The 23,559-nt window shown below is 45.6% G+C and overlaps 1 protein-coding gene across 10 annotated transcripts in view; it reads right to left on the reverse strand.

The window, feature by feature from the left end:
• The window catches only part of RREB1 (ras responsive element binding protein 1), a 177,568-nt gene that overhangs the window by 123,871 nt on the left and 30,138 nt on the right, over positions 1-23,559 (reverse strand). For 6 of the 10 annotated variants that reach the window (XM_029944991.1, XM_029944992.1, XM_029944993.1 and 3 more), the window contains exon 1: positions 6,184-6,382. The exons of 1 other annotated variant lie outside the window; for it this stretch is intronic. The gene's annotated coding sequence lies outside the window, so the exon portion shown is untranslated. Of the gene's footprint in view, positions 1-5,507; positions 5,845-6,183; positions 6,383-6,475; positions 6,654-23,559 lie in introns of those variants that run through there. 3 more of the 10 variants (XM_029944985.1, XM_029944989.1, XM_029944986.1) reach the window with 3 other exon arrangements.

Genomic DNA, 23,559 nt, shown 5'->3' on the forward strand with positions numbered 1-23,559 from the left:
GCACCCAAAGCGGAGAGAAAAGTGCTGCATTTCCCCAACTTGAACATAAACTTCCAGGCCAATTTTGCCTCAAGTGTTGGAGTTGTGCACAATTCTGGAAAGGAAATCCAGAGTGGATACCCACAAAGCTTCCTGAGCTCAAAATAGACCACTTTCTTCCATATATAGATTTTGAGTTTTCTGGAACATTTATTATCCTTACAACAATTCCAGGAGATAGAAAATCTACTGGGGAAAAAAAAAGTGTACAACCACTTTCATCAACAGAGATGTGCCAAAGGCTAAAAAGTTTCTTTTTAATTGCCTTACATTTTCAAATTCAACACAGAATAATTGTGAAAAGGATCTGGTCTGGTTTACAACATGTGCGCATGGGCGGGCACACACACACACAAACAGGCACGTATTCTGTGGAAGCTAAGCTGACTTTGAAAACCGGGTGTTACATGCAGTAGTTAGGCTTATTACCGGCCATAGAGCAGAAACTGGCAAAGCTGTAAAATGGGTTAACACACCCACCTAACCTCACCATGTCTGCTGCTCTGAGGATGAAATCCGAATCTTTGTTAACGGCCTTCACAAAAGCAGGGTGGAAACTTTGTCAAAGGTACATCCTCACAAAAACTGAAAATTTCAACATAATGAAACCACTAGAAGTCTCAAACATTCTTTTGACCATCCTACCCCAGAGCTTCTGAAAAAGGGGGCTAGAAAGGGGGCGGGAGGTTAAAAAGAGGAGATACTAAGCCAGGAGAAAAACAAATAGAGCCATTTAAAAGCTTTATCTAATTACCCCCACTGAGACTTTTTCACTGCAGTCTGGCCGGCTGACAAAGAAATGGGGGGCTGACAAAGAAACCAGGCTTTCTCTCCCTTATCAGGACCACCCGCCCTCAGGGAGTCTGAAAGCCCTCAGGTGAATCATGCAAGGGCAGTCAGTACCCAGTCTCCCCAGTCTTGGGGACTTCACAGAAGCTTTCAAATTCTCTTAGCATTACTTGCTTGAATCACACTGAACAAACATCTCCACCCTCTCCCACTTCTTTTGTCTCAAGCACCCAGTCACAGGCCACCACCTTCAGTGATGTGCAGATTGGCTCACCTGTACCCTAAAGTACCATCAGAAACAAGATGCACCAGTAGCTGGAAGGAACAGCTCCCTGAGCCCTCCCCCTGGGCTTCCTGCCTCCCTACCAACCAACATGGAGCTCCATCTCTGGCTCCAATCTACCCAGGGTTCCCTTCATACCAACAGCGAACACCCAGAGGGTGATAAGAGAACCTGAGCCCAGCCCCCTCGACACCGTCCCATAGGGCAGATGCGGTAAAAAGTCTGCCTCCCTGACTCCTCCCCACCCCCCACCCCCCACCCCAAACCGTCCTTCGTGGAAACAGAGCAGATGGTTTTCCTCTCTATCCTGCCTTCTAAGGGAGTGGGGAAATTAAAAATAAGTGATGCATTTCAGAAAGCACATCGTATGCCTCCCTCTGTGTTTCATATGGTACACCTTTTTTACCTCTGATTTATGAGGAGGCCCCCCGGGGCATGGAACTCATAGTGTGACCCCGGCTTTTTGAAGAGAGCCACAGCTATTTCTTCTCAAAAATCACTTTCTAAGTCTGAGAAAGAGAACTCATTTACCCTGCCCCCCCAAAGAACCAATCCAATTTCTTAATTATATTTGGATATAAAAATGTTACTCAACGTTGCCTGTTCAGTAGGTCAGATGTACACAAACAACTTGGAGGCAGGGAAACTTCTGACTTATAGCAGGCTTGCCTTTCAACCAAGAGATGATGGTTACCAATACTGGCTGTTAGATTTCAACCATTTTAGCTCACTGTACAACTTCAAGATCCTTACACATACTTATGGCAGAAAATGTTACATAAATCACATTGCTTTTTAGTTCTTACATTTGGTCACCCTTCCAAAGATACTCTAAACCTAATACGATTATTTTCTAAAATCGTATTATAAACTGGGCTGAAAAAACTGAGATGGGGAGGTGGAATCCTATCAAAACCTAATCTAATCTCAGGAAAGGGGGAAGAAAACGATTGTCCTGTTATCAGGAGGGACTATATTGCATACTTTCTATTGATACTATATTGCATTTCTCTCTTTTGAATGCAAATATGGTTAATAAAGACAGACAGTAAGACGTCACTTTCTGGATTAGCTAGATTTTCCAAAACAAACTAAATAATCTGTTATGAATAAATGCAGTAAGGTGGTGTTACACACATATATCCTCAGGAAGGCAAGGTTCAACCTGAACACACGGTATCAGACAAGAAGTCCGCCCAGACACGCTGCCATCTGACACCAGAGCTGGTCAGAGAGCATGAACTTCAATTAAAAGACACTTATGAAAGAAAGAGAGATTATTTAAATATGATCACAAAAACAAAACAAACTTAACAGCCTACCTTGCTAGGTCAGAGGACATGGAAGATTCAAAAATTAATTAAATCTAGTAAATAATGTAAAACAGGGAAGGACTCCCTTTCAAAAATGCTTTGGTTAATTTTAGCATCCTTCTGTTTAGCTGCTTAGCAACCCTTATCCTATGACCTTTTAAGCACCACCTACTTTTCAGAAGGATAATGAATAGAAACATCAAAAGGATTCACTTCTGACTGTTTCTAGTGAGCACGTTTAACCAATTTTTGTGGGAGTTAAGTTTATATTAATTACATCAGACAAAGCCCCAAAAGGGTAGAAAAAAATTTTTTAACCTCCTTAACCAGGAATTTTCCTCTGCTGAAGGTAATAAGAGATATTAACAACCGCGCTTAAAGACAGCAAGCAAAGATTTCCAAACTGACCTGAGGAAGTGGATCAACACAGCAGTTAAAAATTGAAGAGTAAAAAACACAAGCCACATCATGGCAACTAGCTATTGCCTGACAAGTACAGCAGATAACCAATAAACAACTTGATCAGATGCACACTGACAAGGTTGATTTACTTTCCTTCTTCAACATCCTATACCTGTGTTGGATGCAAATAAGATCTCAGGAGTCAGCCTGAATATATCTAAAATAAAGACCCTTCAATCAAAAGGTCACTTGTTGGATGATGTAAATAGTTAGGAATGGATGCACCACCTGTGCTAGCTGAGTCAGCCTCCTCTTCCCCATCACATAACAAACACTTGTCTGCCACAAGGGCTTCGGCTCTGAATTTCTGATGAGAAATTAAGGAGTATCTAGAAAAACCCAGAGAATGCTATGCCATGTAACAATAAGCATCAGCAGCAGTTTTTAAGAGTTATCACATAACCAGCAAACCCTTTAAAAACAAAACATAAAAAAATGCAACCTGTTTAGCAGTATTTTTAAGAACGATAAAACAGTGCAAGTTCATTAACAGCCTAAAATGGAGCACAAGCTAAACAAATAACTAAATCAAAGGGCTCTCCCTTTCTTTTGTAAAAGTGGGGGGGCGGGGAGGGGGAGGAAGGTGTTTTTTCACACATTTAAAACTTGATAAAAGACATTCAAATGTTTAATTCATCAGTGTAACCAAAGCTTAAAACACATCAAAGCAGGATCCATCAGCGGGTACCTGGAGAGCTCCCTCCAAAATGCAAACAAACAACAACAACAACAAAAACCCTGACATTAGTGGCTCACCGCTGCATAAATTACTTGAAGACTAATTTCAAACCTATTTCTTCAAAAGTTCTGTGTGACTCTTGAAGGGAGCACAGAACTAAATGTTTAAGAAAATAAAAAAAAGTTTCAGCCAGGGCTTCAGCCTCTAACTTAGACTTCCGGGTTACACTATGTCTTAGAACCATACCTGCCTACTGGAAAAAGCACTAGGTCTAGAGGATGCTTTTAAGGGCCACCGGGAGGAGGAGGGGTAAAAACAAACAACCCCCCCCCAAAACAAAAAAGCATACTTTGCTTTGCAGTTCCCTTTTCTCCACCTTCCACTTCAACTAAACTGACTTCAGAACACTCTCATGCGCCTGCACAGACCACTTCACGTCTAAAAGAAAAAAAGATCTCATATTTATGGGATGCACATTAGCAACTCAGATGTTCGCAGAAATCATCTCAAGTCTCCTCTTCGAGACCGAAATACCTCGCTATTTCCAGCATCCCTACCCAATAGACAAACTTTATTTCCATTGGCGTTTACACGGCTAAGCTTAAACCTAAACTCTGAAACGAGCACGAGGGTTACTTTTTCTACTGATGAAAACCCTCCGACAGGTTTTTCAGCACACCAAGAAAAAATTATATTTTTAATTCATCCTTCTATCTCTCTTCACCACCAACACCATCCCCCCCAAAAGAAGAAAAAACTCCACAAAGTGTCCCCGAATGTGTGCTGCTGCTGGCTCTGAAGCCGTGTAGAATTTCGTAATGGAATGTGAACTGCTCGTCCGGATCTGGGCTCACGTTCTATCTTCTAACCAGTAAGGAGCGAGGGAGGGCAAATCTGCTGAGCAAGGAGAAATACTTTCCTCCTCTTTTATAACCCATCACGGATGCACCGCGGACGCTGAACGCGAGCTGCACGCGGCGCCTGTCAACCAGCCCGCCCGCTGGCCGGTCCCCGCGACCCTGGGGTCCTCGTGCCCCCCCACACCCCTCCTCTGCCCGGGGCCGCCCCCGCCACCCCCCTCGCCCGCCCGAAAAAGAAAGTGGCCCAGCCGAGAAGTGGGCTCGGCCGCCGAGTCCCACACTCACGCGCCGGGTCCCGTCCCGCGAGCGCCGGGGAGCGAGTCACCACATCCTCGACGCGACCCTCGGGCCCCTTCCAGAAAACACGCCGCTTCCCAGGGAGGGGGCCGGCGACGGGAAGGACCTCCCCTGCTCCTTAGCAACCATTAAGGTCGCAGTTTCCTAAGAGACCGCGAGTGGGGAGGGGGCGCGGGGGGCCGGGCTCGAGGCCGGGTGGGGGGGGTGCGCACTGGGTCCCTTGCCCCACGACTCCGACCCTTCTTCCCCACCCCCGCCCCGGCTCCGCGCTGCGGGCCAGGATGGGAGGAGGAAGGGAAGCCCCAGAACTCGGGAAAAATTGGTCCAGCGGGCGGCGGACAAAAGTTTCCGAGCGCGCTCCACAGCTGGGCGGCGAAGCGGGCCCGGCGGCCGGCCCCGCCTCGGATGCTCCCGGCCTCCTTCCTGTGCTCGTGACGGCGCCGGGTGCCGAGGTCCCCCCCCTCCACCGCGATGCAGGCTCCGCTCCACACCGATGGCTCCCACGAAAACACGTACACCGCCAACGGAAGGGGCAAGGAACAATACGCGCGGACACGGCTCCGGATCCCTCCTCCCCCTGGTCACCCGGGGACGGTGGTCGGCGTGACCCCCAGCCAGGAGCCCGCAACGGGGGAGGGCGCAGGGTTGCCCGCGGCCCCCTCCCAGCCGGCGCCGTCCGCCAGGGAGGATCAAAGTCCGCGGAGCTGGGCGCGGCGGATGCTCCCACCGCGCAGCCCCGAGCGGGCACCCCCGAGCGAGCACCCCAGGCGGGCACCCCCGGATACCTTGCGGCGGCGGGCGGGCGCCGTCATCTCCGCGCTTCTCCGCCGGAGAGGGACTCGAAAGTATGTAGGAGAAAAGTTTCCCCTCCCACATGGGGGGGAGGATGTCGGGGGAGAGAGGGCGGAAGATGGAGAGCAGCGCTGGGAAGATGTTTCTGGCCGGCGGTGCGCGCACCATCCGAGTCCCCGCGGTGCTGGTTAAAAATAAATTCCGCGGCGGGCGCGGCGGCGCGGGTCGGGCCGGATTCCTGCGCTCGGACGGCTAATATGGATGCGCATCAGGTCCTGGCGGCGGGGCGCTGCGGCAGCCGCGGCGGCTCGCGCTGGGAGCTGGTTGGCAGAGCCGGCAGCTCGGGAAGGGGAAAAGGAGCGGAGGAAGGGGAGGAGGAGGGGGAGGAGGGGGAGGAGGGGAGGAGGAGGAGCGGCCCGGCGCGCAGCCCGAGGGGAGAGGGCTGCCCGGCTCATCCCCTGCTGGCCCCACCGCCCCGAGCGCACGTAGCGCGGCGTGGGGCGCTTGGGTCCTCGGCTCTGGGAAACGCCGAGTTGAAAAAGTACAACGCGCTCCGCACACTTCACCCTCCCCATCCCCAAAAGTTCTTTAAAAGGTCGCTCCCGCTCAGCTCTAGACATCTCGCTGCCACCCGAGTACCGGGAGCCGGAACCCCAGGCGCGTACTTACGGCCAGGCAGGGCGCTTGGCTCCCAGGCATGATGCAGTGGGGACCGGTGGGCTTCGGGGAGAGAAAGAGGAGAGATGCAAACTTGTTCCGGAAAAGGAATCAAAATGGCGTTTCTGGATGTGCAAAGTTCATCAACTCCGCAGTCACTTCCCCTCCTCCTCTTCTCCCACAGGGAGGGAGGTGGGCGAGGAGCTGGCGACCCCAGCGCCCCAGCCGTCGTCCCGGCCCCCGCCTCGGCCCCCCGCCCCGCTTCTTCGCCCGCACGCTCCGAGACTCGCTCTCCCCCTCTCACCCTGATAAGTAGACACATCACGTGTTGCTCCTGCGAGTCTCCTGGGGACGTGTTACAGAGCAGCGGCGGCGGCGGCTCCGGCTGGGGGTGGGGGGGGCCCGCGGTACCCGTGGGTCCCCACCACCAGCCCCCGCCCCGATTTTAGAGGGGTGACCGCAGTTTCCATCCCGGGATGGATGGAGGTGGAGTCCCCCACCCCACCCCCACCGCAGCCCCAGGTTTGCCCCACGCCCTCCGCTGGCGCCCCGGGCCAGGGGAGGGCTGGGCCGCCCCAGGGGAAGGGTCTCGGCATCCGCAGCTGAGCGCGATCCCTATCAGCCCAGCGCTCGCCTGCCGGCCACCTTTTAGGACCACCGCGCCCCCTCCCCTCCAGCCCCTCACTGCTGGCAACTCCCCGCCCCCAGCTTTCCATCACTTCACTCCATGGTTTGTTTCACTATTTTAACGGAGGAGACGGATATGCAGCGATGCCCGGGAGGCGCGAGAGGGGCGCCCCAGAGGCCGGGAGGGGGTGACGTGGGGGTCGGCTTCCCTGGCCCAGCGCCGCCCCGCTCGGTCCCGGAGGCAAACGGGAGGGTGAGCTCCACCCGCGCCGTTCCCTCTCCACGCGGTCCTCGCTCTGCATCCAGGTGGGGCGAGTAGATGATGGGGCCGCAGATTAAGGAACCAGAACTTCACCCCGCCCCCAACTTCGGGCTGTTTCTCTCTCAGGGCCCGGTTCTTCTAGCGCTGGGGCTGCCGCCCGTATTCTCCGTCCAACAAATTCAACTCTGACCCGACTTTTGCCACCTTCCCCTCCCCACACGCCACAATCGATGCTTCAGCGGAGTTTACCTCGCCCCCAAGGGGCTGAGGATGGCACAGGCTCCTACCGCCGCTGTGTCCCCACCCTGCGACGGCACGGGCTGATGCTGTGTCATCCACGTCGCCTTCCGAGGCACCAGGGAAGCCACACGCAATATCTCTTTCTTTCAGAGGGCTCCTGTTTCAACTCTGAAAAGCAGGGGCCCTCTTCGGAGCTGCTTGCTCTCCATCCCAGAGGCAGCGGCTGCCACCAGGCTTCGGCGTGGCTGCGGTGGCCCAAGTTATCACCGAGCCGCAGAGAAACCAGGCCTGGGCTGTGCTTCCTCTAACAAGCAGCTGACATGTTTCCCACTGTTAATACTTTTCCTACCGGGGTTCTGAGAGGGGCCTTTTCTTGCCCTTTGGAAACATCTTTAGACAGATAGGTGTGATTATGGTTTTGGAAAATAAACGACCCCCCATTTCCTAGGGCAAACGTGCCTCCTAAATAGGTGTAGAGAATACTACTGTAGAATTATGCGTTTGGGACGAGTTAGGCAAGATGATGCTATGGGTAAGGAAAGCTGCCTATGCTGTACTTGCCATGACCTTTGACCCTGGCTCTACCACAGCAGCTCCTCTGAGGACACTTGCATGCCATACAAAGTTGTAAGCCCAATCGTGGGCCTTTAATTTGTGGCCTTCGATGGAATTCAGGTTTTCAGGGCTGCAGATGGAAAGAAGTGTCTGTCTAGGGATGGATTAAATGAATGGATTCTGGCCAAGACAGAGAACTCTATAGAACCAAGCAAAAGCAGTTGGACCATTAGCCTGGAGATAAGTAGGCTAAACCACTGCCCAAGAGGGAACTGATTCAGCTGCTTGTTTCTCTGATGTCCAGAATCATCAACATTAAGTTTTCAGAACCTGTTAGGTTTCCCAGGGTCTATTGTTTACTCAGAAAAACTCTACTCAGAGAAACTTCAGCACTTGTGTTTTCCTATACCCCCCCCTCCGCCACCACATCCCCAAGTGTGTTATCAAGTGCTTTTGTGAAGACAGGCTTGCCAGAGGCAGAAATGGGCAGATCTCTAAGCAGGAGTAACAGTCCACACGGTCACCACAGAATTGGTGTCTGGAGCTTCCGAGTTGTAATGTGTTCCACTGAGAAGGCAAAGGAAGGGCCAGGTAGGGAACGCTAGTTTATTTTCTTGCCTTGCCTCAAGATTGAAGAGTTAGCTATTCCTGGTCTCCCCAGCAAGTGGTAGGTATTGAGTAGGAATAACATCAAATTTGGAATTTTGCTTATAAGTTAGCTTGTTCTGTATAATACACTCAAACCTGCAAAGCTACATAAATTTTCATGACAAACCACCACCTTTATAATGTCATCTAGATAATCCTGGTAACTAAAAATAAAACAGTTTAAAAGTAACTTATAAAAACTAAATTCTAGGGGCACCTGGCTGGCTTTGTCTGTAGGGCATGCAACTCTTGGTTCAAGCCCAACGTTGGGCATGGAACCTACTTAAAAAAATAAATAAAAATTGAATTCTAATGATACTGGGTCCTGTGTTCATCTTTTCTAGCTAATTAATAAACTTGGGAGTCAAATGACTTGCTCAAAGTTCTGTTTGTTCATATTCATATAAATATCATTTATCCAACAAAAATTTATCGAACATCTAATAGGTAAAAAGAATCATGCTATCAAAATCACAATAAGAGAGAAATGCCTCTCCACTCCCACTTAGTATGGCTAGAATCAAAAAGATAAATACTAACAAGTGTTGACAAGGACGTGGAGAAACTGAAACCCTCATGTATTACTGGTGAGAATGTAAAATGGTGCAGCCACTTTAAAAACAGCTTGGCTGTTCCTCAAAATCCTAAACGTAGCGTTACCATATGACCCAGCCAATCTACTTCTAGGTACATACACGGCAAATGAAAATATATATCCATACAACAACTGGTATACAAATGTTCACAGTTGCATTGTTTGGAAACAATCCAAATAACCATCAATTGATGAATAAACAAAATGTGATAGATCCATACATGGAATATTAGAAAGAATGAAATTGTGATACACGCTACAATGTGATCAACATCAAAGACATTCTAAGGAAGCCAGACCCACAAAGGCAAATATTATATGATTCTGTTTATATGAAATATTCAGAATAGGCCAATCTATAGAAGCAGAAAGTAGACTAATTGTTGCTGAGGACTGAGCATTTGGGGGGATTTGGGGATTGACTGCAGTGCATGGGGTTTCTTTCTGGGGTGATGAAAATGTTCTAAAATTAATAGGGGTGATGGTTGCACAACTCTGAATATATTAAAAAGTCACTGAATTGTACACTTCATTTTTTTGTTTTTTTTAATGTTTTTATTTTATTTTTGAGAAAAAGAGAGACAAAGCATGAGTGGGGAAGGGGCTGAGAGACAAGGAGACACAGAATCTGAAACAGCACCAGGCTCTGAGCTGCTGGCACAGAGCCCAAAGTAGGGCTCGAACTCACAAACCTTGAGATCATGACCTGAGCCGAAGTTGCATGCTTTAACCAACTGAGCCACCCAGGCGTCCCAAGTTGAGAGAGAGAGAAAGTACAGAAGGGGCAGAGAGAGGGAGAGACAGAATCCCAAGCATGCTCCACACTGTCAGCTCAGAGTCTGATGCAGGGCTTGAACTCACCAACTATGAGATCAGACCTGAGCTAAAGTTGGATGCTTAACCAACTGAGCTACCCAGGCACCCCTGAATTGTACACTTTAAATGGGTGATTTGCTCAGTAAGCTATATCTCAATCAAGCTGATATGCATATACATCAAGAAATTGCGCAGGTTTTCTAGCAGAGAAGTGATACAAAAATGGAGAATTCACATCCGTTGCCTTAAAAGAATTTATAGTCTAATCTCTGCATCCACATGAAGTAAGCATGAAATGCAAACCACCATATTAAAAACCATTAAGTTGGTGCAAGATTCAGGGGTTCAGAGAAAAGAGATCACTTCTAATAAGAGCAATGGGGGAGAGGCACCTGGGTGGCTCAGTGGGTTAAGTGCAACTCTTGATTTCGGCTCAGGTCATGATCTCATGGTCATGGGATTGAGCCCCACAACAGGCTCCTTGCTAAGCCTAGAGCCTGCTTAAGATTCTCTCTCTCCCTTTTCCTCTGCCCCTCCCCCACTCACCTTCTCTACATACACTCTCTCTCAAATAAATGACTGAATAAATAGCAATCAGGGAAAGCTTCATAGAAGAGAAAGCCAATGGAGTCGAGCCATGGAGAACAGCTAGAAATTGTGTGATGGAGGCTGGGATTAGAATCAGCAGATGTAAAGGCATTATTGTAGCAAGTCATGGGTCCTGTTCACAGATCCGGATGGAATCTAGTATGGCTAGATTATGACATATCCAGGAATATGCAGCTGACATGGCCAGAAAGGTAAACAAGCTGAGGCTCTATCTACCACAAAGAATTTTGAATACCAACCATGGAAAACCTCAGGTATGAGGGCCTGAACTAGGGTAGGGATAGAAGGAACAGAGAACAGAAGATCAAGAACCACTTCAGAGAAAGGCCAGGAAAGCAAATGGTGGACCAGGGATGGAGTGTAAAGGAGTGAGGGCCCGGATGATGCCTGGGTCTTAGCCAGGTGACTGAGGAAAGGAATGACAAAACAAGAAAGTCAGAGGTAGAAGCCCATTTGAGGTAAAAAGTGACAGAGTAGGTGATATTGAGCTTGAGGTGGGGATAACTGAGAACCATAGTTTTCCATGCTATGCCATGGAAGAGAATCAAGAAGAAGAAGGAGGTGGTCGTTGGAGAAGGCTGCATGGATGAGGTGACATTCATGGAAGCTCATGAGATGTGTAAGGTGTCCCCTAGGCAGAGAGGAGGGGGCAGGGCACTCCAGACACAGGGAGCAGTGAGTAGTAAGCACAAGGGCATAGAGGCGGAAAACAAGGTCAGTTTTTGAACTGCAAGTACCTCCCTCTGTGGCTGGAGCAGAGGGAGGAGGGGGAGGCAGCAAGAGATGGAGCTGGAGAAACAGCCAGTGGGCCAGACCGCTGAGAGCTCTGTGCACCTTGCAGCTGACTTGGACTTTATCCAATGGTGAGGCCCTGAAAGGCTTAAGGAGGAAGGCAGACACAGCCTCCCTCCGGGGACTGTGGAGAAGGGTCTGGAAGACTTGAGACAGGAAGGCTAGTTAGGGATTAACAGAAGAGCCTGCCTAAAAACTAATGAGGACCCAGAGAGCCCTGGCTGTTGAGGTAGGGAAGAATGGATTGATTGGAAATATAGTTAGGATATAGATTCCACAGAACTTGACCCATATGATATGAGAAAAAGAAAGACAATCCCTCTAGAGGTGTGACCAAAAGGTATGGAACCGAAAGAAGGGAAACCACGGCAGCCCTGGTGGAATGATGACAGCAAAAACAGCAGGACAGGTACAGGGACTAGAGACCAGGTAGGAGATGTTACAGAAACGAAACTCACTGGGCTTGGGCCCAACCAGTTGTGGTATGAGAAGAAGGAAGAATTAAAGAAGACTGCTTCCCTGGGCTCAAGTTTGCTACCTGAGTGGGTCCTGTGTCCACTGGCCAGTAATGTGGATGCTGGCGGGGGAGGGTGTCCATGGCAGAAGAGAGGAGCCTGGAGCCAGGGAGGAGGCCGGGAGAGACATCTTAGGGACAGAGAGGATGTGCAGCAAAAGCTAGAGGCTGAAGCCAAGAGAGAATGGCTATAGTTAGGTGGGTGACGAGGGAGTGACAAATGCTCTCTTTCTCTCTTCTTCCCCTAAAGAAGCAAATGAGCAAGAAAGTGGGGCCTGTCAAGAAAAAAGATGGTCAACACTGTTAAAATACAGAGAAATCAAGGCAAAGGGCCCAAGAAGGAGTGAGGTCTATAAGTTGATGGGAGAGCAGAAGGCAGGGCCAGGGCACAGCGGGTTCCAGAAACACTGGAAGAGGAAGTGAAAGCCATGCTCTGTTGAGAAGTTAGGTGATGAATGGAAGGGAGAGAAAGGACCAGAGCAGCTAGCATTTCCCAAGCCCCTACTATGCGCCAGGCACTGTGCCGAGGGCCTCCTGTGTATTATCTTGCTTACCCTCCACCCTGCAATCTGGGAGGTGCCCTTATCATCCCTGTTCTGTAACGGACACAACCGAAGCGGAGTCCCAGCGTCACACGGCTGAGATGCGCACTGCACAATCTGACCCCGGAGCCCACTCTTTCATTGTTGTTGTCCGTCAATTCAGAATTAAGTGGTCTTCTAATAAGAAAGGCCTGTTTGATTGAACTAATCTCAACAAAATGCTCTTTATTGGGGTTTTGCAGAAAACTATTGTCCGTGCAATTGTTTTTAACAAGGATTTAATTAAGCAAGTCAATGTACAGCTGTAAGATGGCTAATCTGCTTTACTCTTTCTGTTCTCCAAGAATTATGCTCTGTATGTACAGACCACATTCTAAAGCTGTAGCCAGATGTTTTCTATACCCAGGACAGCAAGGCTGAAAATGATGTAGCAGAACCCACACTCTTAATGTCTATACCACTGGCTCTCAGCTTGGGTGATTCTGAACACCCCCACCAAGGATGTTCAGCAGTGTCTGGAGACATATTTAGTTGTCACAGTTGGGGGAAGGGTACCACTAATATCTACGGGTAGAGGCCAAGGATACTGCTTAACATCCTACAAGGCACAGGACAGCACCCACAGCAAAGAATGATGTGGTCCCACATGGCAACAGTGTCAAGGTTGAGAACCCCTGCTTGATGGTGCCTTGAAAATTCTCTCAAGGAATATCAGCATCCAGGAAAGAGGTGTTAGAACGGGCAAACCACCCAGACCATTTATGTCAACAGGGAAGGAATGTGGATCCAGAGAGGGAGAGAATATAGATATTGGAAATAGAAAACAGAACAGCTTCTGAAGGAAGTTGTGTGTGTGTGTATGTCTGTCCATGGCAGAGAGATCATCTTTGCAGGAAAAGAGGGATACTTCCTATTCTGTGACAGGAGGAAAAGGAAAAGCACAGTGGGAGCATACTGAGAAATATTGGTGGGAAACAGGCCAGTTGTGGGGCTTCACGTCTGATGGCTTTGGTTATGGACAAGGGGCAGAGCCGGAGAGCAAGTGGAGCAGCATGGGGCTGAGGCTTACAGAGAGAAGACGTTTAGGAGTTGGTGGTAGAAAAATTCCGCTGTTTTAGCTTCAATGCCATGGGGCCACAGAGGAGAAAAACATACGGTCGGGATTATGGACAGTTGGAAATGGAAATGAGTAAAATCCATCACAAGGGGGACGGCACCGAAGCGGCGGAGTCAGAACCAGGAGTGGTCATGGTCGTGGAGATGAGGAAGCAAAGTGCGATGGGAGGGAGAGGCCGGTGCAAGGGACTGAGGGGCCGAGACCGCAGAAGTGGACAGAGGCTCAGGAGAAAGAGGAAAAAGGGGCTCTTGTGAGAAAGAGCAGAAATTCCAACCACAGGGTTGAGGGCATGGAGAAAGCTACGAAGGGCCAGGACACGAGTCCTTGACACAGATCGTCCTGCCACTGAAAATGAAGAAGGGGACGGGCTCGAGAGGAAAAACATGGAGTTGGCCCCTCAGGCTATCTTGAGGGAAGTGTGTGAGAGATGAGTAGGTGGCCCGCACCAATGAGAAAAGGCAGGTGTCAAGCACATGGCACCAGTGTCAGAGGAGGTCTTATGGGCTAGATTGTGTCTCCCCAAATTCACATGTTGAAATCCTAGCCCTGAGGACCTCAGATGTGACTGTATTTGGAGATAAGGCCTTTACAGAGATAATTAAGGTTAAATAAGATGATAGGGATGGGCCCTGGTCCAATAGGCCTGATATCCTTGTGAAAAGAGCTTAGAACACAGATACACATGGAGAGAAGACTGTGTGCGGACACAGGGAGAAGCTGTCATCTAAAAGCCAAGGAGAGAAGCCTCAGGAGAAATCAATCCTGAAGGCACCTTGATTCCAACTTCCGGTCTCCAGACCTGCGAGATAGATGTTTCTGTCGTTTATGCCCTCAGCACATGGCACTTTGTTATGGCAGCCTGAGCCAACTGACACAGGAAGGAGGGATGTGAAAAGATGGTGAGCCTGGTGGGGAAGGGCCAATGGAAAGCGTGTTCCTAGACTCCACAGCATCCCCTGTGAGTGGGAGAACTAGTCTCTTGGAGGAAAGGCTTTTAGAGGAAGTGATATCTCTAAAGACAAACTAAGTTTCCATCCAGGTGCAGGGGTAAGGGAAGCACCGTGGAGAAGTCTGTCTCAGAACAAGGGGGTCTGTGTCCTCAGTGGACTGCACACCTCTTGTAAGTGGGGACTTGCCCTGCTAACAATTTTTCCGCCCCAGTGCTGGCGCAGGACTAGAATATTGCAGATTCCTAAGGAATCTGTCTTTTCACAAGCGTGCAGAGGTGGAGGGATGGGAATGACCTGGAAAGGGTTGGGGGCACAGGGAATCTGGTCTGCCCAGGAAGGGGTTTGCCTGGGAGTGCCTCGCACAGCAGAAAGCCGAGAGGCAGGTGGAGAGATGTCCTTTAGAATTTCCAAATCCGCTTAGTAACACAACCAAATAAAGTCTCCCTCTCAGACAAGGAGTGTAGTCATAGGGATGGGCTACTGAGAACACCTTTATGCAACTTCTGTTATCCTAAATACATTAGCTACTCAGATAACAAGAAGGATACATTATTTCTGGTGGCTGACAGTTTTCCCTTTATATGGGAACAACTTGGAGCAGGATGTTTTTTAATTCTTTTAAATGTTTACTTATTTTTGAGACAGAGAGAGACAGAATGAGCAGGGGAGGGGCAGAGAGAGAGGGAGACACAGAACCCAAAGCAGGCTCCAGGCTCTGAGCTGTCAGCACAGAGCCCAACGCAGAGCTCGAACTCCGGGACTGCGAGATCATGACCTGAGCCAAAGTCGGATGCTCAACCGACTGAACCATCCAGGCACCCCATGGAGTAGAATTTTTTCTAAAATGTACTATGCACTGCTTGATTTCTCCCTCTGCTAAAAAGTCAGAAAGTTAACATATGAACAAAGGGCATTATTGTAAACTTCAAATATTATATTGGATTATCATACACACATAACTTCTAATAAGAAAGCTTTATACTAGGCCCCAGAGTGATCCCATCCTCCAGAATCTTTTCATCCTTGAAGGCATGTAAAAGCTATTTGCTAGCATACCCTAAGACTCCACAGTAAATTCCAAGTTGAGTTTTTGTCTGCTCTTTGTTACTTTTCCTCCCTCATTATTGGCTGTCCTTTGTCCCTTCTTTCTGAATTCAGTGTACCTTCCAATAGCAACCTCCTCTTCCTTCTAACTGATCATTTCTAATCCACAGTGGTTAGGAAACTGGATAACCAACACTGCTAGAAAGGTGTCGAAAGTCAGCCTGAAGACCAGCACTGCCTTTTGCTGCCCAGAAGCCAACAGTTGGCTATTTCTTGATTCTTAGTTGAGTTTTAGATGGATAAGTGGTTACCAGACTTATCAACTGTAAAAGTCATTTTAAAGATGTCAGCATATTAGGGAAGGATAAATAACTCTTTTAAGGCAGCTTTCCCTCCATGATAAATGTTCATTGCTTCCTAGAATTTCGTGTAGCTTCAGGGGATGCAAAAGAACCAGTGGTCCTTCCTTTTCCACCTCCAGGAAAGATGGGAGGCATTAGAAAAATTGCTCTGCTCTCATTGGATAAAGAATCTTTCTTTGCCTTAAAGACATGTACATACAACTCAACATTTGTTTCCTTGTGGGAAAGAGCTCTTCATTCATGAGTATAAATAAGTGAAATAAGTACTTCTTCAATACACAGTACGTATATGTAGCTTTTTGTGTTCAGTTGAGAATGTGTGAACTAAAGTACAACTTTTGCAGTTTCCGGTAAGCAGACCCCCAAATGGTACTTGTAAGTAGAGACCATTGACAGTGCTTTAGTATTCCCAATGGCTCTGTCTACCCTGCCTGGCCACTGGCCATCCTCCCCACAGAACAGGTCCCAGGTCAAAGGAACAGATCTGAGTTTTCAACTGTTTTAACTGTAATGCTAAAGAAATTGCAGAAAATCACATGACTGGATAGCCAAGAAAAACCCTGACCATTTGTAAACTGAAAACAACGTGTATGCACACATTTCTGTCCTAAGGGACAAAAAAACTCTCTCTCACACAGAAAGAAAGAAAATCCTATCCAGTGCTTGTGTGTCATTTCACAGTGAATGGGGAACTGGGATGATCCGACCCACTGCCTCTGACTTCTGTAAGGCAACGGACTTAGCAATTTCGGGCACTTGAAGGTGCACACCTTAGGTAAATAATGGAGTACATGCCTGGGGCGCCTGGATGGCTAAGTGGGTTCAGTGTCCAACTTTGGCTCAGGTCATTATCTCACAGTTCAGAAGTTTGAGCCCTTCATTGGGCTCTTCGCTAACAGCTCTGAGCCTGGAGCTTGCTTTAGATCCTTTGTCTCCACCCCTCTCTCTCTGCCCCTCTCCCACACATATATAAACATGTTCTCTCTCTCTCTCAAAAATAATCATTAAAAAAATAGTAATAGAGTACGTGCTCAAAAAATAAGGTACTTTAAAGTTTGCAGGCTGATTTATGTTACTTTTCCATGTGACTAGAGAAACTTGATATTCACTTATTCATTCAACCAGCAATGGGTAAGCACTGATAATGGTCCAAGCTCTATATATAACAGTAAACAAAGCACACAAGATCTCTGTCCTAGCAAGTCATATAGGCTAAAGATGTGTTATGTTTTTTTTCTTTTTTTTAAGTTTATGAGAGAGACAGGAACAGTGTGAGTGCAGAAGGGGCAGAGAGGGAGGGAGAGAGAGAGAATCTCAAGCAGGTTCTATTCTGTCACTGCAGAGCCTGATGTGGGGCTCCAACTCACGGAACCTGAGATCATGACCCAAACAGAGAGTCAGACACTTAGCTGACTGAGCCACCCAGGCGCCCCAAGGTGTATTATATTTTAAATAACAAAATATCATGGAAATTTTAACAAGCATACTACCAGCTGCTTCCTTGGTAGGATCTTTCCCAATAAAGGCAGCGTATGCCTCGTATGTGGGATGAATTGCATCCCCACCCCGCCAACTACAAATTCATATGTTGACGTTTTAGCCCCCAGTACCTCTGAATGTGACTGGGGAATAATTAAGGCAACATGATTACACGTTACCTTACAGATTACATGTTACCTTTAGGTGGGCCCTAACTATGGCCAATGTCCCTATGAGAACAGAAGATTAAGACACAGACAAATGCATACACACAGATGACCACACGAAGACATGGGAAGAAGATGGCCATCTGTAAGCCAAGGAGAGGACTCACAAGAAACTAACTCTGCTCACACCTTGACTTTGAACTTTTTGGCGCCAGAACTGTGAGAAATAAATGTCTGTTGTCTAAGCCATCCAGTCTGTGGTTCTTTGTTATGGCAGCTCTAGTAGACTAACATAGCCTCCAAAGCCTACACCTTGTCTGCCCAAGTGCAGAGAATATATGTAACCTAAAACAACTTCATCAGAACTGTAAGCCAGGATGTTGGGATGCAAACACCTGTGCACAAATGGAATGAGAAGACCTTAAAGGAGCAAGACAGTATTAGAAGATATTATGGTAAGACCAATTTGTGATAATCCTAGAAGTAAAGCCAATTGGAAGCAATCTGTTGAAGAATCTAAAATTAACTATTAAAACTATCCTATGTCCATGGAACAAACAGTTCACACCTTTTTATGTGATCCTATAGAAGAATACTTAATCTTTATGTATTTATGTGTGTCGTATTTATTTAGTAGGCTCCAGGCCCAGCCTGGAGCCCAATGTGGGGCTTGAACTCACGACCCTGAGATCAAGACTTCAACTGAGATCAAGAGGCAGATGCTTAGCTGACAAAGCCACTTAGGCACCCCCTGTTTTCTTAATACTTAATTGCATTTTAAAAGTTCGTGTTATGCTTTTCTTTTTAAGTGAAAAAAACCTGGCTACAGATAGGTAGTCCCATTTTTATTAACAACACAAATTTATACTCACATCTAAATTTCAAAAGACAGAAATGGGGGCGCCTGGGTGGCTCAGTCCGTTAAGCATCTGACTTTGGCTCAGATCATGATCTCACAGTTCATGGGTTTGAGCCCCACGTTGGGCTCTATGCTGACACGTCGGAGCCTGGAACCTGCTTTGGATTCTGCGTCTCCCTTTCTCTCTGCCCTTTTCCTGCTCACACTTTGTGTGTGTGTCTCTCTCTCAAAAATAAATAAATATTTTTAAAAAAAGACAGATGGGATGGACACCAAAAAATTAAACTGTGCTTATTTTGAGGTAGAAGGATATCTTAACTTTTGCCATTCTACCGCTCTGTTTTCTTTTCTCTACAATAAACATGGAATGGTTTTTGTTATAAGGAAAAAACATAGTATCATTATTTCCATTACATGAAATGAAGATCTTTGATGTCATAGATACCTCTATCAAGCTCAAGGATTTGAAGCAATTATCTACAGAATGTCCTAGACAATGCAAGTAGTTCAAATTCTAAAATGCAAAGCTCTCTCCACATCAAATCCCTTCCTCTTCCTCACAATTTATCTGTGTTCCATCACTCCACCAGTTCTTCGTATTCCCTATGGATTTCAGCCATAACCTCATATATCAGATCATGTTTTGTTCCTAAATTGAAATCCAAGTTTCAGGCTTCAGCCCAAAGAAGAGTTTTTCTTTCTCCTCAAGTTTCTTAGAAATTGGATTTTATAAACTGAAACAGAGACTGCAAATGCCCTTGGAAGTGGCAGATTAAAAAGGAAAAAGCACGCACTGGGACATGAAACAGCCCCGGGTCCCGTCCTGGCTCTATTCCTTACTGGCTGTCCCCAGTACAGGTGTGTCTAACTCTGACAAACTTCAGCTCTTTCAACTATAAAACAGATGTAATAACCATCATCATGAGGATTAAAAAAGATAACATACATAAAACATTTAAAAAAGGCATCTGGCCCATGGTAGGTGTGCCGTAAAGTACAGCTCTTAATAGATCTATAAAAATTCGATGCTGCATATTTACATTTTGCAAACACATACATCTTAATCCAATAACATTATTAAGGTTATATCAAATTCCTTGTGGAATCTTTAAAAAGGTAACAGAATAGGCCACATCAAGGTCATTATTTCGTAACCGCTACATAATAATCATCCACTTATGTGTGTGTATTTAGCTGGATTTATATATTTATGTGCAGGCGTATGCACATAAGATACTTATAAAGTTGCTCAGGGACTCCTGGGTGGCACAGTTAATTAGGCATCCGATTTCAGCTAAGGTCATGATCTCACTGTTCATGGGTTCAAGTCCTGTGTCAGGCTCTGTGTTGACAGCTTAGAGCCTGGAGCCTGCTTCAGATTCTGTGTCTCCCCCCCCCCCGCCACCCTTTCCCTGCTCGTGCTACGTCTCTCTCTCTCTCTCTCTCTCAAAAATAAACATTAAAAATTTTTTAAAATGAGGTTGCTCATAATCATTTTTAGTGTTATTTAAATTACATCATGGTGACAACAGACAAGATAAAGCAGTTATAACTGAAATACTGACTTGGAAACTTTCTGTAGTCATGAGGAAAATGGCTTATTTTATAGAAAGGGAAGGACTTGAGTGATAGGACTCTATGATTGGTCAAGCTGGTCCCGTTATTCAGATGAATTTGGGATAAGTGCCGATTTTCACACAATTACAATTACTTCAACAGAGAACCAGACGCACATGGGGAGTACCAAATATGTCCGACCCAAACAGCTTGTAGGTGGCAGAGCCAGGTTTGGAATCCACACCATCTGTCTGTGGCTCAAGTTCTATTGCAGTGTATAGAATGACAGGAAAATGTATATCTATAGTGAGCTATACATCTGTAGTTACACACAAAAACACACTTGCAATTAAAAAAAATAGGAGGGACGGACTCAGTCGGTTAAGTGTCCTACTTCAGCTCAGGACATGATCTCATGGTTCGTAGGCTCAAGCCCCACATAGGGCCTGTGCTGACAGCTCAGAGCCTAGAGCTTGCTTCAGATTCTGTCTTTCTTTTCTCTGCCCCTCCCCCACTCTGTCTCAAAAATAAATAAACATTAAAAATGTTTTTAAATAAAAAAATAGGAGGGAGAGGGGATGAGTGTCACCAGATACTAAATATGCAATAAAGTTCAAATCTACACAGAGATATATGCTATGTACTACGCTATAGCGCCAATGCAGTGATAGATTATCAATGGAATCAAATAGAAAACCTAGAAGCATTTGGTCTATAGTAAAGATGGCACTTCAAATCACTAGTGGAGAAAGACAGATTAGTCAACATAGTTGAACAACCTGAAACTGGAAAAAATTCACACCAAATACCAACACCACACTAACTTTACATCAAAAGATGAAAGATATTTCAAATGGATTAAAGAATTAAATGTAAAATATAAAATCTTAAAAGAACCAGGAAAAAAAATAGGTAACTACTTATCTGATCTTTGAGGGTTGGACACAGGCTTTTTAGGGAGAAGGAATAAACCATAAAGGAAAAGATGTGCATTTTCAATCACAATACAATTTAAATTTAAATACCTTAAAAAAAAAACCACTTGAGGCTAAAATGAAAGGGAAATTACAAGCTAGGAGAGAAGCATATTTACAGGCAGAGTTGGTTAAGAGTCTCAATATAAGAAAAGCTACATTTTATTGAGCCTTTATTAGATGGAAGATGTGCTAATAAGCTCTCTGCACACAGTACCTCCACATAATCTTTCAAGGGGGATATAGTCAGTTCCACTTTTAAAATAAAGAAATGGAGACACAGAGTGGCTAAGAAGTAACATGTCCAAGGTCTCCTAGTGGGAGCAGGGGAGGGTCAGAGAGAGAGGGAGATACAGAATCTGAAGCAGGCTCCAGGCTGCTGTCAGCACAGAGCCTGAAGCGGGGCTCAAACCCACGAACTCTGAGATCATGACCTGAGCCAAAGTCAGATGCTTAACCGACTGAGCCACCCAGGTGCCCCTGCACCATGAACTCTTATAAGTTAATATCGAAAGAACACCTCCACTGCAAAATAGGCAAAGGATATAGAGAAGCAGTCCTCTAAAGAAAACGTGTAAGTACTTAAGTAATATATTTTTCGTGTTCAACATCAATAGTAATAATAAAAGAAATGCAAATTAAGACATGTGGTAAAATTTTTTTCTCTTATCAGATTGGCAAAAAATATTTTAAACTGTCAACATCTAATTTTGGCAAAGCTGAGGAGAAAAGATATATGTTATTGGGGAATGATATTATTTCCATCCGCCTTAAAAAGAAATTTGAAAATTTAAGTATTTTGCTCTTAAAATGGCTCTTTTAGCCAGCCATTCTACTTCTTAAAAAAAAGTTCTACAAATTTTGCTAAAGAGATATACACAAAGCTATCTGTATAAGGATGGTTGTCATTAGATTATTTGCTATTATGGAAAACTGGATAGAAGCTAAAAGTCTACTAATAGGATTTTGATACATAAATGATAAAACATTCACACGATGGAATAACATGTTAACCACCAGCAATCATGAAGTATAAACTTGGGAAATGTTCAAAATATAGTATGTGAAAATCAATTCTTACGAAACTATATGTGCTACTTTTAAGTTTTATTTTTGTGCTCATTCACTTTTCAAATTTTCTACAATGAATATACGTTACTTTTACTCAGGAAAACAATTATTATTAAAATACCAATAAACCAGAAGAATAGGAGTGTAAGATTACAGAATTTAAATATGATTTCTGGGGTGCCTGGGTGGCTCAGTTGGCTAAGCGTCTGACTTCAGCACAGGTCATGATCTCACGGTCTTCGGATTCTGTTTCTCCCTCTCTCTCTGCCCCTCCCCCACTCACACTCTGTCTCCCTCTGTCTCTCAAAAATGAATAAATCTTAAAAAGATTGGGGCGCCTGGGTGGCTCAGTCGGTTAAGCCTCCGACTTTGGCTCAGGTCATGATCTCACGTTCGTGGGTTCGAGCCCCGCGTCAGGCTCTGTGCTGACAGCTAGCTCAGAGCCTGGAGCCTGTTTCCAGTTCTGTGTCTCCTTCTCTCTCTGCGCCTCCCCCTCTCATGCTCTGTCTCTCTCTGTATCAAAAATAAATAAAACATTAAAAAAAAAGGATTTAAATACAATTTCTACTTAAAATTTAAATGTTCCAAATATTGGTAAACATAAGAATTCAAAATCAAAATCATTATAGGGTTCCTGTGAAACCCAAACCAGATATAAAAACAAGATACAGATTTATAATATATAAAGAAACTAGTGGTTAGGCCACTAAATGAAGATGGATCTGCCTCCCCCCACCCCCTCCATTCTCACACTTTACCCCTAAGGAGCTTAATTGATTTTCCATATTTAAAGCCATAGGACTACTAATGACCTTATACAGAGACAGCTATTTTTAGAGGAAATAATAACCTGTATATTCAAGGTAGAATTGATATTTACTTTCTCTTTCCTCTTAGGTAACGCTAATACAGTAACTTGTAAATAAATTTGCTCAAATTGCATGAGTCTTCCAAGCTAACTGATTTCTAATTTAAAAACACTTAAAAAGAATTCACATATACTCCTTCAACATATGCAGAACAGCCATCGAACCACAGCCAACATTATACTTCATAATGAAAAGCAAGAGAAATACCTTTAAAAAAAATAATAAAAAGCCCCTGGATAGGAAAAAAAACATGTATCGTTGCAACTTTTTCTGGCCAATGCATCATGAAACAGATAAAGAGATTTAAATACTGAAAGAAAAGTTATCATTATTTATAGATGATACCATTGTAAAACTAGAAAACCCAAAGAAATGAATGGAAAACTAATCAAGTTTTCCAATAGTAATAGCTATCATTTACTGAACTATTTGTCCAACACTGCAGCACTGTCTTCCCAGAGTCATGGATCTTATCAGAAGCAGAACTGAAATTCAAACTCAATTCTGATTATTTCCAAAGACTCCAAAGACTGTGTTCTTTTCAATATGTTATTGCTTTGCTCTAGTGTATAGTTATAATGTACAAGTGCTCACACACACACAAACACACACACATTTCCTGTCAAAAAGCAAGAACCATCACAACAGTACAATTAAAAAAAACCCCATTCACAAAGCAAAAATTTCAACAAAGTTTGTGTGTAACCAATGAAAGAAAAAAAATCCACCTAGGCATAAT

The sequence above is a fragment of the Suricata suricatta genome, chromosome 7 (genome assembly GCF_006229205.1).
Source record: "Suricata suricatta isolate VVHF042 chromosome 7, meerkat_22Aug2017_6uvM2_HiC, whole genome shotgun sequence".
NCBI lineage: Eukaryota > Metazoa > Chordata > Mammalia > Carnivora > Herpestidae > Suricata > Suricata suricatta.